The 24,807-nt window shown below is 45.0% G+C and overlaps 1 protein-coding gene across 1 annotated transcript in view; it reads left to right on the top strand.

Moving 5' to 3' along the window:
* Positions 1-24,807, top strand: part of CACHD1 (cache domain containing 1) — a 106,197-nt gene that overhangs the window by 21,775 nt on the left and 59,615 nt on the right. The window lies entirely within an intron of this gene.

Raw genomic sequence — 24,807 nt, 5'->3', positions numbered from 1 at the left:
TGACTGCAGCTCTGAAAGGAGGGAGGAGTGGTCCTGGAGACCACTGGGTTGCTGGGATTCCCTGGGAAACCTCACTTCAACCCTCTTCCTTTGCATCTGTGCATTGTTTGCTGGGCTGCAGTACAGAGCGTTGGTTTCTGTTACAGGTCTGCTCTGTCTTGTTGGTAATGTCTGATGGCCTTCTGGCTCATGAAACTCATGGAGAGAAATTGCCAGGTGAAGGGTCTGTGAATGACCTGAGCTCATTCCATCCTTGTTTTGGAAACAAGAGAAGAAGTAGAGTTTTCCAGTGCTACCCGATGGGTAGTTCTGTTTGCACGAGCTCTTAAGGAAACTGAAAATTGTTTCCTGGAGCTGGCAGAGACGATGGGGGGATTTCAAACACCAAGGTCCGAGAGCGAAAACTAAACCAAGTTTTTTCTGCTTTTGTAAGAAGTCTGGGGATTTATCCACTTCTGTTTGTTTTGTGGTGGTCCCAGCTGTAGGACCGGCACCCCGTGGGGCTGAGCCGGGCTGGGGCACGGTGTGCAGCACGGCTGCAGCTGCCCAGGACGTGGCTGGTTGGGACTTTGGAGTCTGCATGGCTGGAGGTACCAACACAGTGTTCTCCAACCAAACCAAGCGTAACGAGTGCTGCCTCTCCCTGCATGCAGGCCTGGCTGCCTCTACCCCAAATGCTGTTTCCACTGTCCATTTTTAGGCAAATGCCTAGATTTCTACATCTGTTTTGCCTCTCCAGGCCATAACATAAACTGGGTAATATTGGATTGAGAAGTATTTCCAAAGGCTCCATTTATAAGTGGGATATCGACCCTAGCTTGTGCAGTAATTCTTTCCTTCTAACCTGTAAAATCTGTTAACACTGAGCTAGAAGATTTTTTTTTTTTTTAATGTATTTGCTGCCCTGCAGATCTTTACCAGGAGCACCATTTTCCAGCTGCAGCTCCTAGGAGAGCAGCCTTGCCAGATCCATCCACATGAGAGCAGCTGGAGTTTGTTTAGGACAGACTTTCCAAAGCGTGTCCAGGTCAGCTGGTGGCACAGAGCCGATGTGCCTGAGCTGTGCACACAGCACACAGCTGGGGCTGTCCTCTGAGCTGTGCCCAGGGCCAGCAGGAGTGGAACAGCCATTGGAGAACAGCTTTATGCCCAGGTTAGAGAGAACGGTTGAGGTAATGCAAAGTGTTTATCTCCTGAATTTTTTTTTTAACTCCTTTTAAAATTGAGTCGAGAAATTCTTTTGACAAAGAATTCCTCCTGTTCCCTTCTTCTCAAAACAAGGGAATGTACGCAGTATATCAAAGAAAAACAACACGGATGAGATGTAGAAATAGATGAGCTTAAAACTTCTGCTTATGAATTAACATTCTACTTGCTGTTATGGCTGCTGACTCAGACAGCAGATGACTTACAGACAGTCAGTTTTAGGTTGCTACTGATAAATTACTTTTCTCTTGGCAGAGGTGCAAGTGCCTTGCTTGGGAACTGACTACAGAATGCATTTCAGAGTTGTGAAGCTCATCTCTTTCAGGACACAGGCAGTATGGGACTCTGCTCGGCAGCACTGCAGCAGTGGTCACAGGGGCAGGCTGTTATCAGGGTGTTGGCTCTGTGTGCTGATGGCTCTTGCTGAGAGATCCTGAAAAATGATACTCTTGGACATATAAAGCAAACAGTTCTGTAATTATGTTAGCATCAGCCCATTCATTTTATGCACGGAAGTTCAGTGTGATGATTTATGATCTATAAATTCCTATGTTTAAGTTCATCGGTTTGGGATTTTTTTTTCCTGATTCAAGTAGATGTTTTTAGTATGTTTCTGTAGCCTTAATGTTTCTGTGCTGCAGCATTTGTCCAAACAAAACCAAACAGCTTCTGCCTTGGTTGTGTTCAATGGATCAGTGAAAAAATCGGTGTGCTTTCAGGCTTCCCCTTTCCTTCCTCCCTCATTTTTTGTTTTCCTTTTGACTTCACTGTACAATTACACAATCCTGGCTGGAATGTTACATAAATGGATACATGTTCTGTATGCTGAATTCACGAGCAAATTGGACAGGCATGATAATTGTACTAAAATGATACTCGATTCTTTTGGCTATAGGATTGCATGTTTACATCTATCAGTCTGCTGCTTAAATGTTTCACTGTTTTCAGTTAGTCATTTTCACATGAGCTTAAACAGAAACCAGAAAATGAAACCCAGAATTCTCTTCACTGAAAGAGGTTTCAGTTTAATTCTGTTCCTGGCAAATGCTGGAGTTTGTTCCCCTGGGAGGAAGGTGGTTCTGGGTGAGCGGGACTGGCTCTGGCAGGGAGGATGACAAACTGGAACTGTGTTTCATAATTCTGATGTAGTGGCCTAGAGGTAATTCAGTGCTATTATTTGAGCGATGGGCACAACGTCGAGCCAAATTCCAAATGCTGCCTAAGAAGGAACAGATCTTTCCAGAGACGAGTAAGAGACGCCAAGGAGAGATTTCTGTCGACTTAGGAGCACTGACAAGATGCAGCGAATTGGAAAATGCACATTAATCAGAAAGGACTCAAACGAAGTGCTGCTGAGTGCCATTGTTTGTTGTTCCTACCTGCAGAGCAGTCCTTAGAGCTGTGTTACAGTGCTGCACTTTGCCCTGGCGTGCAGCTCAGGCATGTGAGATGGGGACCTGCTCGCCTGCGTTGGTGTTGGCCCATCTCTACCTGCATGGATGGATGGCACGTGGCAGGAGCAGACAGCACTACCTGAGCATTCTGCCTTCTGCAGAACTCATCCTGGGGATCTTTCAGATTTCTTCTGGCCACTGATACTGACTGAGGGAGCAGCCGCTGTCCTGTTCAGTTGTTGTATCTCTCCCTGAGGTGGCTGCAAGGCACAGTGCCATTCAGCAGCAGAGTGATGACAGAGGTGTGATTGCTGTCGGCCTTCTTAAGCACTTGGGCAGCAAAATTGGGCACTGGGATTCAACATTTCACTGAACTTGTTTTGCTTCGAGTTGCTCTGATAATTTCAACTGCATTTGATTATAGGCCATTAACCTGTTCTAAATATACTGGAAATATGAAGAAATCCATATCGATATTTTAAATTTCACATTCTAAAAGCTATAATGAGGGATAAGCGTAGGGAGAAAAAGAGCCGATCTTGTTGAGAAAGGCCATCTGCTTTGTATTTTCAGGTCGAGTAGCATAACTTTCCTTTTTCTGAAATACTGTGATAGACATTGCCACGAGTATAACTTTAGTCAAGTTACATTGGCTAAATGCAAAATCTTTTTAACATGTGGAACTGATTTTCCTGGGGTCTTTTCCCCTCTTACTCTTTTCCTCCCTCTTCTCTGGTCCCTTGAAAAAGAAGAGGGGGAAAAAACTCTACTGATGCTTGATTGCATTTTTGGCAGTTACTCAGTTTTCCATAGTTTTCTCTCATTGTAAACGCCTGGAGTTTTCCAAGGAAACACGTTTCTAAGAACTGTGCTCAGTTGGACAGTTTTCCAGCAATGTTGTACATACTCACCACCTCCAGTTCTGAATACCGAACTCTTCAAACTATCCAAAATGCTGTTACCACCCATGGGCTATAAGTAGTAGATAAAGTATAAATGCTGTCTGTGATGCTTTCTCTCCTCAGAATTGTGATCAAAGCTGAGTACTGCTGCTTCTGTTGACTGATGCATGGTTCATGCATGGGTTTTGCTCCAGTGCTGGTTGTGGAGCAAGGAGGTACAGTGGGCTGGCGGTGTTGGTGGAAGATGGTGGTAGCTTGGTTTGTAAATAGAGAGTTGGTGAAAGTGTGTTTCATGAAGGTAAGAAAACTGGGAAGGTGATGCATCTGCAAACGCTTGCAGACTTGTGTCGTGAATGCCAGGAAGTTCTGTGCTCAGTTTGCTTATGGAAAGGCTGTGTTTGATCTGAGCTTTTTCTCACAAGTGAATTTCTTGCACATATTCCTGTCCATTCCAAGTAGTCTTCTATAAAACTGACACACAAAATATACAAAATCATTTGAATGAAGCTGCCAAAGGATGGTGATGTGTTTTAATGATGCTCTAGCAAGGAGGACCAGCAAGTGTAGAATGATTTGCCTACTGGCAACGTGCAGTCTCCCTGAGCAAACTGCGGATGATGGCACAGGAGCAAATACTGTTGTTACACTGAGCAAGTGTGATGTGAACAGGAGTGGGTTTCCATACAGTGTCCAAATGCCATTTGTTGTCAGATAGGGACCCCTGGATGTCTGCTCAGGTTCAGCCAGATGTACCTTGTCACAACTTTGCAGTCATCTACCATATCGATTGTCCACAGCTTTGTCTGAAACCTAATGTGGGTGTTGGGGAGAGCAAGCAGAGGTTGCAGGTAGTTGGAGGATTAGAAGGACCCTGAGGTCTCAGCATCTAGCTGTGCCTGGAGTGCCTGCTGCATGACGGGGCTGGAGCAGAGCACTTTGGCACTGGCTGTACACAGGGCTCAGCTGCATCTGCTCTGGGAGAGATTACCTCTAGTTTTTCCACTTGCACAGAGCCGTTTTTGCAGGATGGTAAACTGGTGATGGCCCTTGTCAGACTCTGAAGGAAGATGAGTGTTCTGACGTCTGAGGTCAAAGCCAGATGCTCTGCTTACTTTCCCGCTGCATGCTGGATGATGAATCAAAATGCAGCTTCCAAGGTAGTTATTTGCCTGTCCTGAGCAGTGCTGTGAAAGTTTCTTATATCAGCATTGCACTGTTGCATTCCAGTCCTCTTCTTTGCCATTGATTTCCTCAAAGCAAGAAAGCTGGTGGCCACCAGGCAGTGGTGTAAGGTTTCAAACCCCCCTCTGGTGTTTGACACTGAATGCCAGGACGTGCAAGTTGAATAAGAGGCACATCAAATAAGGGTTGCCTACATGTTTTCCTTTTAAAGGCAGGAATCACACTTTGCTTGAATCCCACCTAATGACACATGAATAAGCATTTCACCAGAGTTATTGGTGATCAAAACCTAAACTTGTTCAAGTTGTGGCTCCTTTTTATCTGCCAGTCAAAATCAAGACCTGGAGATTGCTGCAGATGTGTTGTGGTTGTGTTCCCTATGAATCCCAGGCTGTTGTGGGATCCGGTTACTGAGCAGCAATGAAGACACTGCAGTGAATCCCTGCAGAACTGCCTCCCATTGGACGTGTGTAGGTGTGGAGGGACGCACAGTTCACTTGCAGCCAGACAGCGCTCTGGGGGAGCTGCTGGGAGAGGATCGCAAGGGCAGCAACAAAAGAAGTTGCAAAAGGAAGTTCTAAGATGGCAGTAGTTGGGCTGGGCCAGCACTGCAGAATTCCTAGGCCACGTGGGGCTGTACATGTCTGTATTTTTGATTTCAAGGTGCTGCTCTGCTTGTGGAGCCCTGGTTTCAGGGAGACCAGCCCCGCTCAGCTCTGAGCTCTGTGTCTCGTTCCTTCATCTCCTGTCTAAGGAGGACTCTGGTTCTGCTCAACAAGCAGCGCAGCAGAAAAGCACCCCTTGGTGAAACCCTTCCTGCAGACTTCTTCTTGTCAGAAAGCCACCCAGAAAGACATTGGCAGTACAACATGGGGATGTTCTTTTGCAATGCTGAGCTGGGCTGGACAGGGCTGTAATGCTGTGCTGCTGGCAGCATTGCTTTCATTTGAGTTTCCCTTTTGCTAGGTGTAAATATATATCTAATATATACATATATATACACGCAAGAAAATTTTATATATATATGTACACATACATGTGAAACTTTATATATACGTATAATTTCTTGGAGGAAAACACAAAGCATGTCCTTGATCTCGTGGGAGCCCACTATTTAATGTTTCTCAGTTTTAGAAAATGGTAACAAAACAGAACGTGATACAGCTTCAGACGCTGCAAAAACAAACTGCAGAAAGAAGCCACAGGTTTCCCTCATAACAATCCAACTCTGTAAGTTTCACCATAAAAAGGATTTGCTATATATTTGTTTGCTCACTTTAAAACGTTAACCTTTAAAATAAGAAACAGACCCTGGTTAGTTGCTACTTGAAGTTAAGAAGTACTGCAGTCCTGCTGAGTTAATACAGCTTCAATCTGACACGTGCACATTGTGCTACTGCTGTTCTGTATCTTTTTTAATACGGTTCTTTTTTCATCCTATTGTGACCCAAGAAGGATGGGTAGCAACAGTCAATGTCCATAATCTGCCTAAATATGTTTTCTTTAATACATCCTTTAGTATTAGAGGCTAAAGCAGCTTCAAAATATTTACAGCTCAGTGAATATTTGATTAGTCTTGTATTTGCTTTTCTTGATGCTCTTGGCCTGTAACATTTTGTATGTGTTGGTAGGGAAATGGATTCCTATCTTGTCTGACAATAATGACGTGGCTGCTGCTCTCAGGAGCAGCTGGTGGTTCTGTTTGGTTGGGGATCTTGGAGGCCTGGTTTGGGGGTGGTTGTCTTTTTGTTTATTTGGATGCAGTGCTGTATCCAAACACAGTCGAGTCGTGGCCTTTTGAAGAGCTTTCTGTTGCAGCGCCTTGCTGCTGGGTTTGTTTCAATTTCAGGGAACTAAGGGAACAAGTCAGTTACTGCTTTGCTTTTTATGCTAAGCTCAGTTTAGAGTCATCTCCCAAATGCAAAACTCACTGCTTCCACCTTCAAACTGAATAAGAATGCCTGAAGCCTTGCTTAAGTGCACCACTGAGCCAAACCTGAGCTACCCCTTATCTCGGAGGCTCAGTAGGAAACCTGACCGCTCTCTGGAAGGAGACCCTGACTGCGGATGTGCTCCCATTCATCACTGTCAGATGCACCTGTGGAAGGCATCGTAACAGCAGCATCCCAAATCTTCCCCTCCCAGGGGGTCCCCACGCAGATCCTGCCCTTGGAACCTCTCGTTGTGCTCTGATTTATCTTGCTTATCAAATACTTGTCCTGCTGTGTAAAGCTGTAAGTGAGGCAGCTGGTGGCACTGAGAAGCACTTGGTTACAGTCAAAGTCGTTAAAGTTGATAGGTGGATGCCACAGAGGAATATTTTCTGGGAAGTTGCAAGTAATTTGAACCAGACAGGTAATTAAAGATCTTAGGGAAGCAAGAGTCTCTAATGTGCTGAAATGTGCATTTGTAAGATAAAACCTGGTTCTCAGGATTCCATCCAGGCTGTGGTCAACCTCAGCAGCTGATGGGAACGCATTGTGCAGCTCTCCTGATTTCTGCACGTCCTGATGTCTCTGATCTGGAGCTCTTGCTGGTCTCTGGAAGTCCTGCAGCACTCCCTGCAGATAGCAAGGCTGATTTTTGCCCCAGGGTTCTGTGTGTAGCTGGGACATGAGTGCTGTGCTTGGTGCAGAAAGAGGAGGATGAAGAGCAGCTCAAGCAGCAATATGAAAGCAGCAGGCAGTGCAGCGAGCCAGCAATGAGCACGAGCTCCCTCTGAGCATCTCAGACACTGAAGTGATACGGAAAAAAAGCTGTGCTTCCACTGACTTTCCAATATTGTAAATTAAGCAGGGCCACATCTGGAATAACCCACTGCTTCTAAAGCTTTCTTTGAGAACGAAGTATGGAAAATGCAAATTATTTCAATCTTACGTAGGTTTGGAAGAAGTTTTCAGTTTTGTTTGCTTCTTATCACTGTATTTGGAGCCTTAATGCTTTGTGGTGAGGATGGCTGGAGTGAGTGTGGCAAAGCTGGCTTGCCGTGCTGGGCAAGCTGGGGTGGCACTGAGGTGTCACAAAATGATGGGTTTTACACCATTTTGCAGTTTAACTCAGCGTTTGGATTGGAAAACCAAAGATGCTTTGTTTTTAAAGTGTATTAGTTTTTAAAGTGAAAAGAGTTTACAGAAATCTGCTTGAGGAAATGGATGGGGCTGCCATGATGGGGCTCCTCGACAGCCTCCTCTGGGCTGAACGAACCAAAAGTCCTCAGCACCTCACAATCAGAGTGTCTCTTGCTTCTTGCAAAATGTGCTGTAGGGCTCTATTTTGTTTTGTGTTGAAGCAGATTCCAAGGAAATGGTGGTGTGCTCTGTTCTCCCCTCTTCCCCTTGCTGACAATGTTCCTACCTGTGAAGCTGTGTGCCTGGCTGTGTCCTGCTCTCACTGCAGTGCAGATTTCCCTTCTCCTCCTCTGCTGCAGCACATCAGACATGTCACAGGGAACCAGCATGTGGACAAGGATCTTCTCGGAACATAGAAATATGGTGGTGATAGCTGGGATTTGATCAGAGTGCTAACAGATGTCATCCCAGCATGGACAATAACCTTCCTGTTACTAATTGGTGCCCAGCATCTATTCTTGGCTCGAGGGATGAGGTGGAAGGAATCCTCACAAGCAGTGAACGAAAGCAAGGTGTGAGGCAGTGTTTGCTTCTGCCGGAGCATCTTTATGTGTAATGCTGTTTTCTCTCCCTTCAATAGTAGCCATTGTAGGCATTTTTGTTTTTCAAACTCTGTGAAATTGCCCTATCCAGATAACAAAGTGAGAGGTGAGGTTTAAATCCCTCAACTCCAGACCAGCACTAGCCTGGGTTTTCACGAGTGCTTTCATGGCTTTCTTCTTCAGGAGGTGTTTTCCTGTCCATGTGGAGAAGCCAGTTGCCTTATCTAATCCATTTCTTGCTGCTCTGCGGGGGTTACCCTTATTTTCCCATGAAGTTTTGAATACCTGGAAGGTAAAATTGTTGAAGGAGTGTTTTGAGGACCTGTCTTGGCCCTTGCCGGTCCTGTAAATGTTTCCAGCTATTTCCACGCATTGTTTTGTCCTTCTGAAATATTTTCATGCAGATTACGCCATCTAGGTTGACACACTTGAAACGAAGGGAAACAGTCTGCTTTTATCTCACGGGTATCAAAGTGAGCCTTATTTGAATGCAGGAGATTAGGATCTCAGCAATGAAAGCTATCTCATCCAACCAGTTGCTGCTCTTTCACAAAGCCTTGAAGAGTTGGTGAGCCTAACAATCTGCTGCAATGGCTAACTGGGAGAGGAGGTGGGTCTGGGGGGAACTTGGCACAGCTCTGTTGAAGTAGAGCCTTTGGCTTCTCTGCCTTGCTTTCATAACCTCTGAAATGGTGAGGATTGCTGTCTGAAACTGCTGCTTTAATGTCAGTGCAGGCCTCCAAAACCAGCTTTCTTGCTAGCGCTGGGCAGCTCCTCTGCCTTCTCCTGTGAAGATTTTATTAGGCAACAGCTGTGGTCGTGCTGCCTGAATATATGCCAGTTTTTCTCTTCAGACAGAGCCTCCGGGACTGCTCGTTAGCTGCCTGCCTGTCTGCAAGAGAGGAGAATGTAAAATGAATACAGGAGGAGCTTGCTGCGATCTGACACGGTGGGAGTGCAGGTGGGCTGGAGCAAGCTAATGGCTGCAATGGGCCTGGGGGGCTTCCAGCAGCTCCCTTCGCTGACAGAGCTGTCAGGGTTGTGTTTTGTCTCAGATCTGTGGGCAGTGTTTGGTGAGGATTTTGAGAAATGGACACTTGTGCCCAAGCTTGAAACTGAAGGATGTTTATTTATGAGTGCAGCACGGAGGATGGCTTTGTTCCTGCAGTGCTGAGAGTGGCATTTCCCAGTCACAGTGCTTGCAGCAGAAGTTTTGGTGCACTTAGAAACTGTAAAATCCATTCTTCTGCCCGTGTCATCCCATTACATGTGCAATGTGAGAGGCTGAAATAAAACGCAGTCAATCTGCAGATGTGCTGTGACCGTTCTGTGGTCACTCTCCCTGCCCCTTTCCTGCAACAAAGCTAGTTTCACTTGAGAGTGAATAAAAACAGCCTGAAAACGAAAAGTGTTAGCAATGTATCCCAGAAGAAGCAATTTTATTATCATTTTGAAACTTGATGGTAAGAAAAACAGGTTTTTCAAACAGATACTGTTGTTGGAGCCCTGTCAAAATGCATTTATTTTCATGTGTACTGTTCTGGGAAGGAGTTAACAAGCAGGAAAGAGGGAATCTTTCTGCATCTCTTTCAAACATTTCTCTTTGGGACACGCATAACAAGAACTGTTTTTTGGACCTGCCTGTCTGAAACTGCTCAGTAGGCTGTAAAGCAGATCAGGGAATAGGCAACAAACAAACAAACAAACAAAAAAATAGGAATCCAGGTCTCCTTTTCACCAGTACTGCTTTACACAGTGGTGCAAATGCTTCTAGGGGCTTGCAAGTGGGATGTATTTCCATTTCAAGTATCTTGTATGCTTCCAACGAAGTGCAAAGCAACAAGTAAATGAGCATCAGACTCTAAAAGCGCTTGACTGGCTTTGTGTTGCATCAGCTGTGCCTCTTCCACACGCTGGCAATGACTGTTTCCAGCAGTTGTCCTGCTTGCATCATGCAGGGTGGTAATTCTGGGATAGCTGAGGGTGACTGTGCCCTGCAGAAGCACAGGGCTGGTGTGGTTTGCTCATGTCTGTCTGCATGGAGCTGCGCCCTTTGAGGTCCAGAATAATTGTCTGTAAAACTTCCAGGTGAAAAGGCTGGTGAGGATTGTATTCCAGTCTCCAAGAATTCACCCTTTGGAGGCTTGTTCTTGTTTGCTTTGGTATGAGAGGTACGTGGAGAGGCAGTGGCTGCTTGCCCTGGTTCAGCTGTTGGGGTTGAACCTCAGGGGTGAGCACTGAGCAGATCTGGGCACGTGAAGGTACCATGTGTCCAGTAATAAACTAGATGGAGAGCTGTTATTCAGCAGCTTGCATTCATGCAGCAGAAATTGGAGGGTTTGCCTATTAGTGTTTAATACCCAAAGAGATGTGCAGGGACCCTTAAGGCTGATAGCAGCAATTTGGTGCTAGCCAGGCTGTCGGAGGATGTGTCATAATACAAGGGTGGAAAAAACCTTCAGTGCTGAACAGCATCTGTGCATCCCAGGGGTGCCCTACTTTGCACAGGGGGCATGCAGAGCTCTTCACAGCACTGTTTGGCTTATGCATCGTTCCCCAAACTGTAAAGTCTTTGTGCTATCTGTTGCTTTCCATGCTCAGTTTGCCTTTGGCAGATGCTTGGCATAGTCCTGCCCTGTGCTCACAAGGGGACTTGTGATGTGAGCAGAGCCTCGGAGACCTCGTTGGCTGTTGGATCTTGCAGGGTTGGGTTTTGTTGTTACTTTGAGCGTTTGTTCCCCACTGTACGCTTTCCTGTTCTGCCTTGGTGCCTGGACCAGACTTGCCAAACCCCTGAAGTAGTGCTGACTTTGGTAGTTGAGAATTCAGTGGCACGTGCTGGAGAAACTGATCATCTTATGTCCTTCAGGTGTTCAGAACAAGAAACACTTGGAAAAAACTCATTCTGGCATTCCTGTCCCGAGTTTCTTCTGTGTATTCGATGGTTTGTTTGCTTTTTGTTTTCATATGAATCTCTGTGAGACTGGTACTGAAATTCCTCTTATAAAATTACAGCCTGGAGTAGGGGGATTACATCTGGATTTACCTCTGAATACAATTAGATTAAAAATGGCCGCTTCTCCTTGCAAATAATAAAGATGCAGTGGATCTTTCATGTTACAGTCACTTTATCACTGCTTTGCTGTAGGCTGCATTTTGCACCAGCAGAGCTAAACCAGAAGGAACTCTGATAGCATCTGGGGGACCAAGCAAGGAGGATTTTGGAGTACTGCATGGCCAAGAGTTGGGAAGGGCAGGGAGAAAGCACACTGTTACTTTGGGTTTGGACAAAAGGGCCTTAAGACTGGTATCACTTCAGAATCAAGCCAGCAAGCCTTCCCAAGCGCTGCAGAGGCAGTAATAAAATAAAGCAATAACACAGGGCACCATCTGGAAATTACTCCTTCCTTCATTCTCCCTATTGCTGATCTAATTAAGAAAAAAATAACCCTCCTTGTAATTGTTATATTTTGTCATGCAAATGTGTTGTAGACTTGGATTGTAGAGGCTTTGGACCTGCCTTTGAACAACAACACCTCCATGTCCTCACTGCTGTAGTTGAATAGAGAAGGAGTTTGCAGCAAGACATCAGCTTTTCAGGTGGCTTTCATATGAATAATGGCTTGTGGCTGTGAATAGGTGGAAATTGGATGCAAATAAATGAAAAAATGCTGAATTAACATGAACAACTGTTTTTTGGTTTTTTTTTTCCCTCAAGAAGATCAGCTTGTCCAATAAATGATGCTTTCTGTAACTTTCTGGCTGCCAAATACTGACAGCAGGGCAGCAGTAACTGTTTGACATCCAGGAATACTCATTCTGTGGGCAACGTTAATCTGGTTCAGTTCTGTCAATACTCAGAGCACCATTAATGCCTTTATTTCTCCTCGGTGGCTGAACTTGCTAATCGTGACCCAGAAGTGGATTACAGTTTCATTTCTGTGCGTTCAGACATACATGCAGCGGACAGATAAGCAGACAGAAAAGCAAAAGAAAGGGGATGTATTTGGGTTGCTGAGTCGGAGGCCGTCTCTATACAACCTTACATCTGTAATTCAGCTTCCAGATTGCCAGTTGGTTCTGTTAACTCTCTTGGGGAGGGAGAAAGGCACGTGTACAAATTGTCAAATGTTTTACAAGTGTTTAGACTTGCAGCTTTCAGTAAAATACTGCTTTTTTTCTAATGCAGAGACAGGTTCTCACTGATGTGGCTATTTTTGAATTTGGCTAAAACGTGCTGTAACAAATGCCAGCTTGCATTTACTGAAAATAAGCAATTTGAAGGAGAAGCTGATAGTAAACGTTACAAATTGAGAACTCTTTTGACTGGTCAGTGTTTTTTATGTGCACTGAAGCATCCTCAAAAAATTAAATATGAGTCATTGAGATTTTTCCAGTTGCAAATGACTGCCCAGCAGTTCTTGATTCATCTTTGTGAAGATGACACTGTACACACCATCAGAACGAGGGCTTAGATCAGGGAGTTTGTGTCAGTGGTAACTTCTGGAGGGAATCACAGCAGGGTTTACTTAGAGCAGATGAGCAGATTTTATCTCCAGAGGCTCAAAAATAATTTTATTTAGACAAAGTTAATCAGGTGTTGAGATTTACAGAGGGGTCAAATGATTCTCTTCTCTTTTGGCGATGGAAGGGGCTGCCCAGGGAGTTGGGGAATCACTGTCCTTGGGGGTCTTGAAGGAAGGTGTGGATGTGGCACCGAGGTTCAGTGGGAAATGCTGTGGTAGGTGGGTGGTTGGGCTGGGTGATGCTGGGGGTCTTTTTCAACCTTGGGGTTCCTATGAAGCAGAAATTGTTTTAATCGCGTTCATTTACCAGGAGCAGCATAAGCATTTACGTATGGCTTGTAACCGTTTTGTGAAAAAGCAGCTTGTAAGAATATTTACAGAAGCACTGAAAAATAGTAGTCGCCTCAGCCGTTGTCTTTATGCTAACAATGTGTGCCTTTTGGATCTTAATAGGTACAGCCCAACTGTCAATGACATCAGGTCCACCATTACCCATTCCTATGGCTGTTTTGTGTTTCTTTAAGTTGATTCCTTCCCATTAAACTTCCATTCTTAGCATGGAAGTCTGTTCCCAAGTTCTGCTGTCTGCTCCGTTCCTCCCGCCCTGGCGGTGTTGTGCAATGTTGACCATAAATTGCAAGACTGTGTGGCTGTGCAGGATCCCAGCACTGTGCCTCTAGGCTTGTAGCAACCCCCTGCAGGGCTTCTCTGTGTTTTTAGGTTGGAAGACTTGAATTTGATGGGAGTCAATTCCAGATTTTCGTTCCATGCCTTGTAGCTGGGATAGTGCTGTTCTGAGTCTCCTCTGCCGTCGTCAACATCGACAGCAGCTCAAAAGTAGAGGAAGAAAGCAATGCTATCTTTAAAATCAGTAAATAAAGAAAAATCTCAGGTGTTTCTCATCATCCTGACAGCCGTTTTCATTCTCTTCTTTCCTCTTTCCTTGGCTTTGCAGCTTCTTGCATAGTGACCTTGCTGGCACATTCTCCTGTATTCCTCAATGACACCATTGGCAGTGCTGGAAGCTCAGCCTGCTCAGACATGGCTTGAATATCACATGGTTGAATATCACAGGAGATGGGGGTGATAAATGTATGGCCAGGTTGGGTATTGCTACGGTCCCTTAAAAACTTGAACTTACACTAACCACGAGGATGGAAACCTCTGCCATGGGAGGTGCACAGTGATGGTAAAACCCTGCGGCTGGAAGATGAGTGATAGGTGGGATGTATGTTTTCCTGCATCTCCAGGGCAACATTTACAAACTTCAGCAGCTAATTTATAGCATTTGTTTTCAAATATGGAAGTAATTCAGGTACTTCTCATCTCAGCGTTGCTCATCAGTACATCAGAGAAGTGTATGCTCTGATTTTTACCTTTCTTTTCATCATGTCTTGCTACCAAGTGTTTGAAAGATAAGTGCATTTGTAATAACTTCAGCAAAAATATCCTTTTAGAAGGCCAGAACATTTATTTTCACTTATTAAGTACTGTAGACTATTCCACTTGGAGTGACAAAGTTGATTTCATGTCGTGCATTTATTTTCTTTGCTTAAGATGTTAATGCTGGTTTGCGGATATTCACACAATTACTGGGAACTCTAATCTGCTGCTTTTGTTTTCTGAGTTATTTTCCATAAGCCTTTTATGCTATGTAGTCTTCTTTCCTTGGAATACGATTGATGTCAGTGGCTGTTTTGACAAGAAAAGCAAACTAACTCGTTTTTTTTTTGTTTTGAAGCCCTGCTTAAGCCCTAACAAAATGTCAGGGAGCTGTAGAAACCAATACAATAGCTACAAAAACTCATGGTGAAATGTTGAATCATGGAATGTGTTTAACTGAAATAATTGCCCCTCCGTGGATAGCACGGACCTGAATGCTGTTCACCAAACTTGAACTTCCTAATGCTCTTTTCAATGCAGAAATGGACACAGGGACAATATGCTGTAAGTCTGCTTTGGGGAGACCCAGCACAGAAGTGGAAAAGAGATGTGCCAAAGAGCCAGCCCTCTCCTATTTTTATTAGGCTGACTTCATAGTGAAAACAAAACGAAGCCACTGAAGGGCAGAATATGAGCGAGCTCCTCCTGCTTGCCCAGCATGCCTGGGCCTGGCCAGGGAGCAGATGCTCAGCTCCACACCATCCCGCTTCCCTGTGGTTCCGTTGGTGGCATCGTTCTGTTCCATCTTCTGCACATCTGTGGTCCCAGCCCTGGTGTCCTGCTTGCAGCCTGCTCAGTGTCTGAAACAACGAGGATATAAGATAAAGGACTGCGCTTTGCAAACCGTCTGGTACTTTGTGCTCCCAAAGGCTGGGTGTAGAAATTCTCATGGGATGGCTTGGCATGAAATTTGGCTCCAGTGAGATTGTGCCACAAAAGACCGAGGCAAGTCCTCCTCTTCTTCAGCACTTTCCCTCATTAAATATTGAGCTTTCTCTCCCATTTCTGGGTTGGAATCTGCTCTGCTCTTGATTAACACTGGAGTTTTTGTTTGTTGTTCTTTTTTCTTCCCTCCCCCCCCTTTCATGTAAATGATGCCTTGCTTTTTTACTTGCTTTCTTTTTTTTTTCTTTTTTTAATTAGAAGAATAAATGCTTGCATTCATGCACATATTGCTTTGAAGTGCTGCAGGAATTCAATTCACGAGCCTCTCGGTCTCAATTTTTAATTTTTCTGTGAGCAGATAACATCTAACGGCTCTGCTCTTTCCCAAAGATTGTATTTGTTTTCTGCAAGTTGCTCGACCTCCTCCTGTGCTCTGAGATAAGTTAAACACAAGGAAGAATGGTGAACCCTCGGCACTCCTGCGAGGTTTTGTTCCGTGCAGCAGTGACTCATGTTTGACTGCAGCTCTGAAAGGAGGGAGGAGTGGTCCTGGAGACCACTGGGTTGCTGGGATTCCCTGGGAAACCTCACTTCAACCCTCTTCCTTTGCATCTGTGCATTGTTTGCTGGGCTGCAGTACAGAGCGTTGGTTTCTGTTACAGGTCTGCTCTGTCTTGTTGGTAATGTCTGATGGCCTTCTGGCTCATGAAACTCATGGAGAGAAATTGCCAGGTGAAGGGTCTGTGAATGACCTGAGCTCATTCCATCCTTGTTTTGGAAACAAGAGAAGAAGTAGAGTTTTCCAGTGCTACCCGATGGGTAGTTCTGTTTGCACGAGCTCTTAAGGAAACTGAAAATTGTTTCCTGGAGCTGGCAGAGACGATGGGGGGATTTCAAACACCAAGGTCCGAGAGCGAAAACTAAACCAAGTTTTTTCTGCTTTTGTAAGAAGTCTGGGGATTTATCCACTTCTGTTTGTTTTGTGGTGGTCCCAGCTGTAGGACCGGCACCCCGTGGGGCTGAGCCGGGCTGGGGCACGGTGTGCAGCACGGCTGCAGCTGCCCAGGACGTGGCTGGTTGGGACTTTGGAGTCTGCATGGCTGGAGGTACCAACACAGTGTTCTCCAACCAAACCAAGCGTAACGAGTGCTGCCTCTCCCTGCATGCAGGCCTGGCTGCCTCTACCCCAAATGCTGTTTCCACTGTCCATTTTTAGGCAAATGCCTAGATTTCTACATCTGTTTTGCCTCTCCAGGCCATAACATAAACTGGGTAATATTGGATTGAGAAGTATTTCCAAAGGCTCCATTTATAAGTGGGATATCGACCCTAGCTTGTGCAGTAATTCTTTCCTTCTAACCTGTAAAATCTGTTAACACTGAGCTAGAAGATTTTTTTTTTTTTTAATGTATTTGCTGCCCTGCAGATCTTTACCAGGAGCACCATTTTCCAGCTGCAGCTCCTAGGAGAGCAGCCTTGCCAGATCCATCCACATGAGAGCAGCTGGAGTTTGTTTAGGACAGACTTTCCAAAGCGTGTCCAGGTCAGCTGGTGGCACAGAGCCGATGTGCCTGAGCTGTGCACACAGCACACAGCTGGGGCTGTCCTCTGAGCTGTGCCCAGGGCCAGCAGGAGTGGAACAGCCATTGGAGAACAGCTTTATGCCCAGGTTAGAGAGAACGGTTGAGGTAATGCAAAGTGTTTATCTCCTGAATTTTTTTTTTAACTCCTTTTAAAATTGAGTCGAGAAATTCTTTTGACAAAGAATTCCTCCTGTTCCCTTCTTCTCAAAACAAGGGAATGTACGCAGTATATCAAAGAAAAACAACACGGATGAGATGTAGAAATAGATGAGCTTAAAACTTCTGCTTATGAATTAACATTCTACTTGCTGTTATGGCTGCTGACTCAGACAGCAGATGACTTACAGACAGTCAGTTTTAGGTTGCTACTGATAAATTACTTTTCTCTTGGCAGAGGTGCAAGTGCCTTGCTTGGGAACTGACTACAGAATGCATTTCAGAGTTGTGAAGCTCATCTCTTTCAGGACACAGGCAGTATGGGACTCTGCTCGGCAGCACTGCAGCAGTGGTCACAGGGGCAGGCTGTTATCAGGGTGTTGGCTCTGTGTGCTGATGGCTCTTGCTGAGAGATCCTGAAAAATGATACTCTTGGACATATAAAGCAAACAGTTCTGTAATTATGTTAGCATCAGCCCATTCATTTTATGCACGGAAGTTCAGTGTGATGATTTATGATCTATAAATTCCTATGTTTAAGTTCATCGGTTTGGGATTTTTTTTTCCTGATTCAAGTAGATGTTTTTAGTATGTTTCTGTAGCCTTAATGTTTCTGTGCTGCAGCATTTGTCCAAACAAAACCAAACAGCTTCTGCCTTGGTTGTGTTCAATGGATCAGTGAAAAAATCGGTGTGCTTTCAGGCTTCCCCTTTCCTTCCTCCCTCATTTTTTGTTTTCCTTTTGACTTCACTGTACAATTACACAATCCTGGCTGGAATGTTACATAAATGGATACATGTTCTGTATGCTGAATTCACGAGCAAATTGGACAGGCATGATAATTGTACTAAAATGATACTCGATTCTTTTGGCTATAGGATTGCATGTTTACATCTATCAGTCTGCTGCTTAAATGTTTCACTGTTTTCAGTTAGTCATTTTCACATGAGCTTAAACAGAAACCAGAAAATGAAACCCAGAATTCTCTTCACTGAAAGAGGTTTCAGTTTAATTCTGTTCCTGGCAAATGCTGGAGTTTGTTCCCCTGGGAGGAAGGTGGTTCTGGGTGAGCGGGACTGGCTCTGGCAGGGAGGATGACAAACTGGAACTGTGTTTCATAATTCTGATGTAGTGGCCTAGAGGTAATTCAGTGCTATTATTTGAGCGATGGGCACAACGTCGAGCCAAATTCCAAATGCTGCCTAAGAAGGAACAGATCTTTCCAGAGACGAGTAAGAGACGCCAAGGAGAGATTTCTGTCGACTTAGGAGCGCTGACAAGATGCAGCGAATTGGAAAATGCGCATTAATCAGAAAGGACTCAAACGAAGTGCTGCTGAGTGCCATTGTTTGTTGTTCCTACCTGCAGAGCAGTCCTTAGAGCCGTGTTACAGTGCTGCACTTTGCCCTGGCGTGCAGCTCAGGCATGTGAGATGGGGACCTGCTCGCCTGCGTTGGTGCTGGCCCATCTCTACCTGCATGGATGGATGGCACGTGGCAGGAGCAGACAGCACTACCTGAGCCCTGAGCATTCTGCCTTCTGCAGAGCTCATCCTGGGGATCTTTCAGATTTCTTCTGGCCACTGATACCGACCGAGGGAGCAGCCGCTGTCCTGTTCAGTTGTTGTATCTCTCCCTGAGGTGGCTGCAAGGCACAGTGCCATTCAGCAGCAGAGTGATGACAGAGGTGTGATTGCTGTCGGCCTTCTTAAGCACTTGGGCAGCAAAATTGGGCACTGGGATTCAACATTTCACTGAACTTGTTTTGCTTCGAGTTGCTCTGATAATTTCAACTGCATTTGATTATAGGCCATTAACCTGTTCTAAATATACTGGAAATATGAAGAAATCCATATCGATATTTTAAATTTCACATTCTAAAAGCTATAATGAGGGATAAGCATAGGGAGAAAAAGAGCCGATCTTGTTGAGAAAGACCATCTGCTTTGTATTTTCAGGTCGAGTAGCATAACTTTCCTTTTTCTGAAATACTGTGATAGACATTGCCACGAGTATAACTTTAGTCAAGTTACATTGGCTAAATGCAAAATCTTTTTAACATGTGGAACTGATTTTCCTGGGGTCTTTTCCCCTCTTACTCTTTTCCTCCCTCTTCTCTGGTCCCTTGAAAAAGAAGAGGGGGAAAAAACTCTACTGATGCTTGATTGCATTTTTGGCAGTTACTCAGTTTTCCATAGTTTTCTCTCATTGTAAACGCCTGGAGTTTTCCAAGGAAACACGTTTCTAAGAACTGTGCTCAGTTGGACAGTTTTCCAGCAATGTTGTACGTACTCGCCACCTCCAGTTCTGAATACCGAACTCTTCAAACTATCCAAAATGCTGTTACCACCCATGGGCTATAAGTAGTAGATAAATTATAAATGCTGTCTGTGATGCTTTCTATCCTCAGAATTGTGATCAAAGCTGAGTACTGCTTCTTCTGTTGACTGATGCATGATTCATGCATGGGTTTTGCTCCAGTGCTGGTTGTGGTGCAAGGAGGTACAGTGGGCAGGCAGCGTTGGTGGAAGATGGTGGTAGCTTGGTTTGTAAATAGAGTTGGTGAAAGTGTGTTTCATGAAGGTAAGAAAACTGGGAAGGTGATGCATCTGCAAACGCTTGCAGACTTGTGTCGTGAATGCCAGGAAGTTCTGTGCTCAGTTTGCTTATGGAAAGGCTGTGTTTGATCTGAGCTTTTTCTCACAAGTGAATTTCTTGCACATATTCCTGTCCATTCCAAGTAGTCTTCTATAAAACTGACACACAAAATATACAAAATCATTTGAATGAAGCTGCCAAAGGATGGTGATGTGTTTTAATGACGCTCTAGCAAGGAGGACCAGCAAGTGTAGAATGATTTGCCTACTGGCAATGTGCAGTCTCCCTGAGCAAACTGCGGATGATGGCACAGGAGCAAATACTGTTGTTACACTGAGCAAGTGTGATGTGAACAGGAGTGGGTTTCCATACGGTGTCCAAATGCCATTTGTTGTCAGATAGGGACCCCTGGATGTCTGCTCAGGTTCAGCCAGATGTACCTTGTCACAACTTTGCAGTCATCTACCATATCGATTGTCCACAGCTTTGTCTGAAACCTAATGTGGGTGTTGGGGAGAGCAAGCAGAGGTTGCAGGTAGTTGGAGGATTAGAAGGACCCTGAGGTCTCAGCATCTAGCTGTGCTTGGAGTGCCTGCTGCATGACGGGGCTGGAGCAGAGCACTTTGGCACTGGCTGTACACAGGACTCAGCTGCATCTGCTCTGGGTGAGATTACCTCTAGTTTTTCCACTTGCACAGAGCCGTTTTTGCAGGATGGTAAACTGGTGATGGCCCTTGTCAGACTCTGAAGGAAGATGAGTGTTCTGACGTCTGAGGTCAAAGCCAGATGCTCTGCTTACTTTCCCGCTGCATGCTGGATGATGAATCAAAATGCAGCTTCCAAGGTAGTTATTTGCCTGTCCTGAGCAGTGCTGTGAAGGTTTCTTATATCAGCATTGCACTGTTGCATTCCAGTCCTCTTCTTTGCCATTGATTTCCTCAAAGCAAGAAAGCTGGTGGCCACCAGGCAGTGGTGTAAGGTTTCAAACCCCCCTCTGGTGTTTGACACTGAATGCCAGGACGTGCAAGATGAATTAAGAGGCACATCAAATAAGGGTTGCGTACATGTTTTCCTTTTAAAGGCAGGAATCACACTTTGCTTGAATACCACCTAATGACACATGAATAAGCATTTCACCAGAGTTATTGGTGATCAAAACCAAAACTTGTTCAAGTTGTGGCTCCTTTTTATCTGCCAGTCAAAATCAAGACCTGGAGATGGCTGCAGATGTGTTGTGGTTGTGTTCCCTATGAATCCCAGGCTGTTGTGGGATCCGGTTACTGAGCAGCAATGAAGACACTGCAGTGAATCCCTGCAGAACTGCCTCCCATTGGATGTGTGTAGGTGTGGAGGGACGCACAGTTCACTTGCAGCCAGACAGAGCTCTGGGGGAGCTGCTGGGAGAGGATCGGAAGGACAGCAACAAAAGAAGTTGCAAAAGGAAGTTCTAAGATGGCAGTAGTTGGGCTGGGCCAGCACTGCAGAATTCCCAGGCCACGTGGGGCTGTACATGTCTGTATTTTTGATTTCAAGGTGCTGCTCTGCTTGTGGAGCCCTGGTTTCAGGGAGACCAACCCCGCTCAGCTCTGAGCTCTGTGTCTCGTTCCTTCATCTCCTGTCTAAGGAGGACTCTGGTTCTGCTCAACAAGCAGCGCAGCAGAAAAGCACCCCTTGGTGAAACCCTTCCTGCAGACTTCTTCTTGTCAGAAAGCCACCCAGAAAGACATTGGCAGTACAACATGGGGATGTTCTTTTGCAATGCTGAGCTGGGCTGGACAGGGCTGTAATGCTGTGCTGCTGGCAGCATTGCTTTCATTTGAGTTTCCCTTTTGCTAGGTGTAAATATATATCTAATATATACATATATATATACACACAAGAAAATTTTATATATATATGTACACATACATGTGAAACTTTATATATACGTATAATTTCTTGGAGGAAAACACAAAGCATGTCCTTGATCTCGTGGGAGCCCACTATTTAATGTTTCTCAGTTTTAGAAAATGGTAACAAAACAGAACGTGATACAGCTTCAGACGCTGCAAAAACAAACTGCAGAAAGAAGCCACAGGTTTCCCTCATAACAATCCAACTCTGTAAGTTTCACCATAAAAAGGATTTGCTATATATTTGTTTGCTCACTTTAAAACGTTAACCTTTAAAATAAGAAACAGACCCTGGTTAGTTGCTACTTGAAGTTAAGAAGTACTGCACTCCTGCTGAGTTAATACAGCTTCAATCTGACACGTGCACATTGTGCTACTGCTGTTCTGTATCTTTTTTAGTACGGTTCTTTTTTCATCCTATTGTGACCCAAGAAGGATGGGTAGCAACAGTCAATGTCCATAATCTGCCTAAATATGTTTTCTTTAATACATCCTTTAGTATTAGAGGCTAAAGCAGCTTCAAAATATTTACAGCTCAGTGAATATTTGATTAGTCTTGTATTTGCTTTTCTTGATGCTCTTGGCCTGTAACATTTTGTATGTGTTGGTAGGGAAATGGATTCCTATCTTGTCTGACAATAATGACGTGGCTGCTGCTCTCAGGAGCAGCTGGTGGTTCTGTTTGGTTGGGGATCTTGGAGGCCTGGTTTGGGGGTGGTTGTCTTTTTGTTTATTTGGATGCAGTGCTGTATCCAAACACAGTCGAGTCGTGGCCTTTTGAAGAGCTTTCTGTTGCAGCGCCTTGCTGCTGGGTTTGTTTCAATTTCAGGGAACTAAGGGAACAAGTCAGTTACTGCTTTGCTTTTTATGCTAAGCTCAGTTTAGAGTCATCTCCCAAATGCAAAACTCACTGCTTCCACCTTCAAACTGAATAAGAATGCCTGAAGCCTTGCTTAAGTGCACCACTGAGCCAAACCTGAGCTACCCCTTATCTCGGAGGCTCAGTAGGAAACCTGACCGCTCTCTGGAAGGAGACCCTGACTGCGGATGTGCTCCCATTCATCACTGTCAGATGCACCTGTGGAAGGCATCGTAACAGCAGCATCCCAAATCTTCCCCTCCCAGGGGGTCCCCACGCAGATCCTGCCCTTGGAACCTCTCGTTGTGCTCTGATTTATCTTGCTTATCAAATACTTGTCCTGCTGTGTAAAGCTGTAAGTGAGGCAGCTGGTGGCACTGAGAAGCACTTGGTTACAGTCAAAGTCGTTAAAGTTGATAGGTGGATGCCACAGAGGAATATTTTCTGGGAAGTTGCAAGTAATTTGAACCAGACAGGTAATTAAAGATCTTAGGGAAGCAAGAGTCTCTAATGTGCTGAAATGTGCATTTGTAAGATAAAACCTGGTTCTCAGGATTCCATCCAGGCTGTGGTCAACCTCAGCAGCTGATGGGAACGCATTGTGCAGCTCTCCTGATTTCTGCACGTCCTGATGTCTCTGATCTGGAGCTCTTGCTGGTCTCTGGAAGTCCTGCAGCACTCCCTGCAGATAGCAAGGCTGATTTTTGCCCCAGGGTTCTGTGTGTAGCTGGGACATGAGTGCTGTGCTTGGTGCAGAAAGAGGAGGATGAAGAGCAGCTCAAGCAGCAATATGAAAGCAGCAGGCAGTGCAGCGAGCCAGCAATGAGCACGAGCTCCCTCTGAGCATCTCAGACACTGAAGTGATACGGAAAAAAAGCTGTGCTTCCACTGACTTTCCAATATTGTAAATTAAGCAGGGCCACATCTGGAATAACCCACTGCTTCTAAAGCTTTCTTTGAGAACGAAGTATGGAAAATGCAAATTATTTCAATCTTACGTAGGTTTGGAAGAAGTTTTCAGTTTTGTTTGCTTCTTATCACTGTATTTGGAGCCTTAATGCTTTGTGGTGAGGATGGCTGGAGTGAGTGTGGCAAAGCTGGCTTGCCGTGCTGGGCAAGCTGGGGTGGCACTGAGGTGTCACAAAATGATGGGTTTTACACCATTTTGCAGTTTAACTCAGCGTTTGGATTGGAAAACCAAAGATGCTTTGTTTTTAAAGTGTATTAGTTTTTAAAGTGAAAAGAGTTTACAGAAATCTGCTTGAGGAAATGGATGGGGCTGCCATGATGGGGCTCCTCGACAGCCTCCTCTGGGCTGAACGAACCAAAAGTCCTCAGCACCTCCTCACATGTGTTGCCCTCCAGAGCCTTCCCCATGCTCGTGGCTCTGCTTTGGGTCAGCTTCGTGCTGAGGACAGAAAGCCCCGTTGGTGGTAACTGACAGACTGCTTCCCCCTCGCCCCTTTTGATGTCTGCAGACTAAATGCTGCGCGGAGAGAAAAATTCAATTCATTTGAAACATTTTGCATCAAAATGACATGCTTTAATGTACTTTCTTCTGATGTTTAAATTATCTTTTCATCTCATGAGGAGGAAAAAAAAAAACCCAAACATGTTCATAGTTACTGTGCCCAAGTAGAACTTAAAACAGCTCTGGAAGAAAAGGAAGTTTCAGTATACAGGCGGCTTTCAAGAGTAGATGCCTTTCTTATCCTCCCACCCCCCTTTGGCTCTCTGAGACTTGTAAACCGAGGAGATTTATTGCTGCCCTTCCACATGCAGGTTTGGAATTAAGAGTTCAAATTTCTGAAATTCCTGCAGTCCTCAGGAGGGAGAGGGATAAGGGAAAGCCGTGATGGTAAATGCAGCAGAGCACAGCAGAGGGTTCTGCAGGCTGTGTCTGCCAGCTGTGGCTGTGTGCGGCCCTTGCTGGGAGGAAATCAGCTAAACCTGCATCAAGAAAACTCTTGGAGTTGCTGACCGATGATTACACTGTGTTTGGAGGACAGCTAGACTTCCTTAGTAATTGCAGTTATTGATAGTTTGAAGAGCTAATTCTTGGCTGTTTCACCACTGGCACATCAAGGAAGGGCTCAGTGCAGCCTTCACAAATTGCTGTCTCTGTGAGATGCGGCCGTATCTGCAGGTCTTCCTGCTGGTGTATTTGACTTTGTGCAGATAAATGTGGAGTCCGTTCTGTCAGCAAAGGCCCAGCTCACTTGCAGGCTGGTACAGGAAAATCCCTTTGATTTATTTTGAAACTTTGTTTATTCCCCTTTTATTCTCATATATTGTTGTAAATATCTCATCCTCCGTAGTAAATTAACAAATGCTGTGGAAAAGAAAGAACTGTTACGTTTTTGCCTTCAAACGTAAGAAGAGATGCTGCAGAAGTGAACAGATCAGAAGCAGGTATAAATGAACTTGATACCCCCCCTGGGCACACCTGACATTAGAGATTCCTAGGTGAAGATCTCCTCACGTATGACTTTTGAAACTGCTTTAACTTGGC

The sequence above is a fragment of the Lagopus muta genome, chromosome 5 (genome assembly GCF_023343835.1).
Source record: "Lagopus muta isolate bLagMut1 chromosome 5, bLagMut1 primary, whole genome shotgun sequence".
In the NCBI taxonomy this organism is placed as follows: Eukaryota; Metazoa; Chordata; class Aves; order Galliformes; family Phasianidae; genus Lagopus; species Lagopus muta.
Note: the sequence above shows the minus strand (reverse complement) of the source record. Positions and strands in the feature narration are given on the sequence as shown.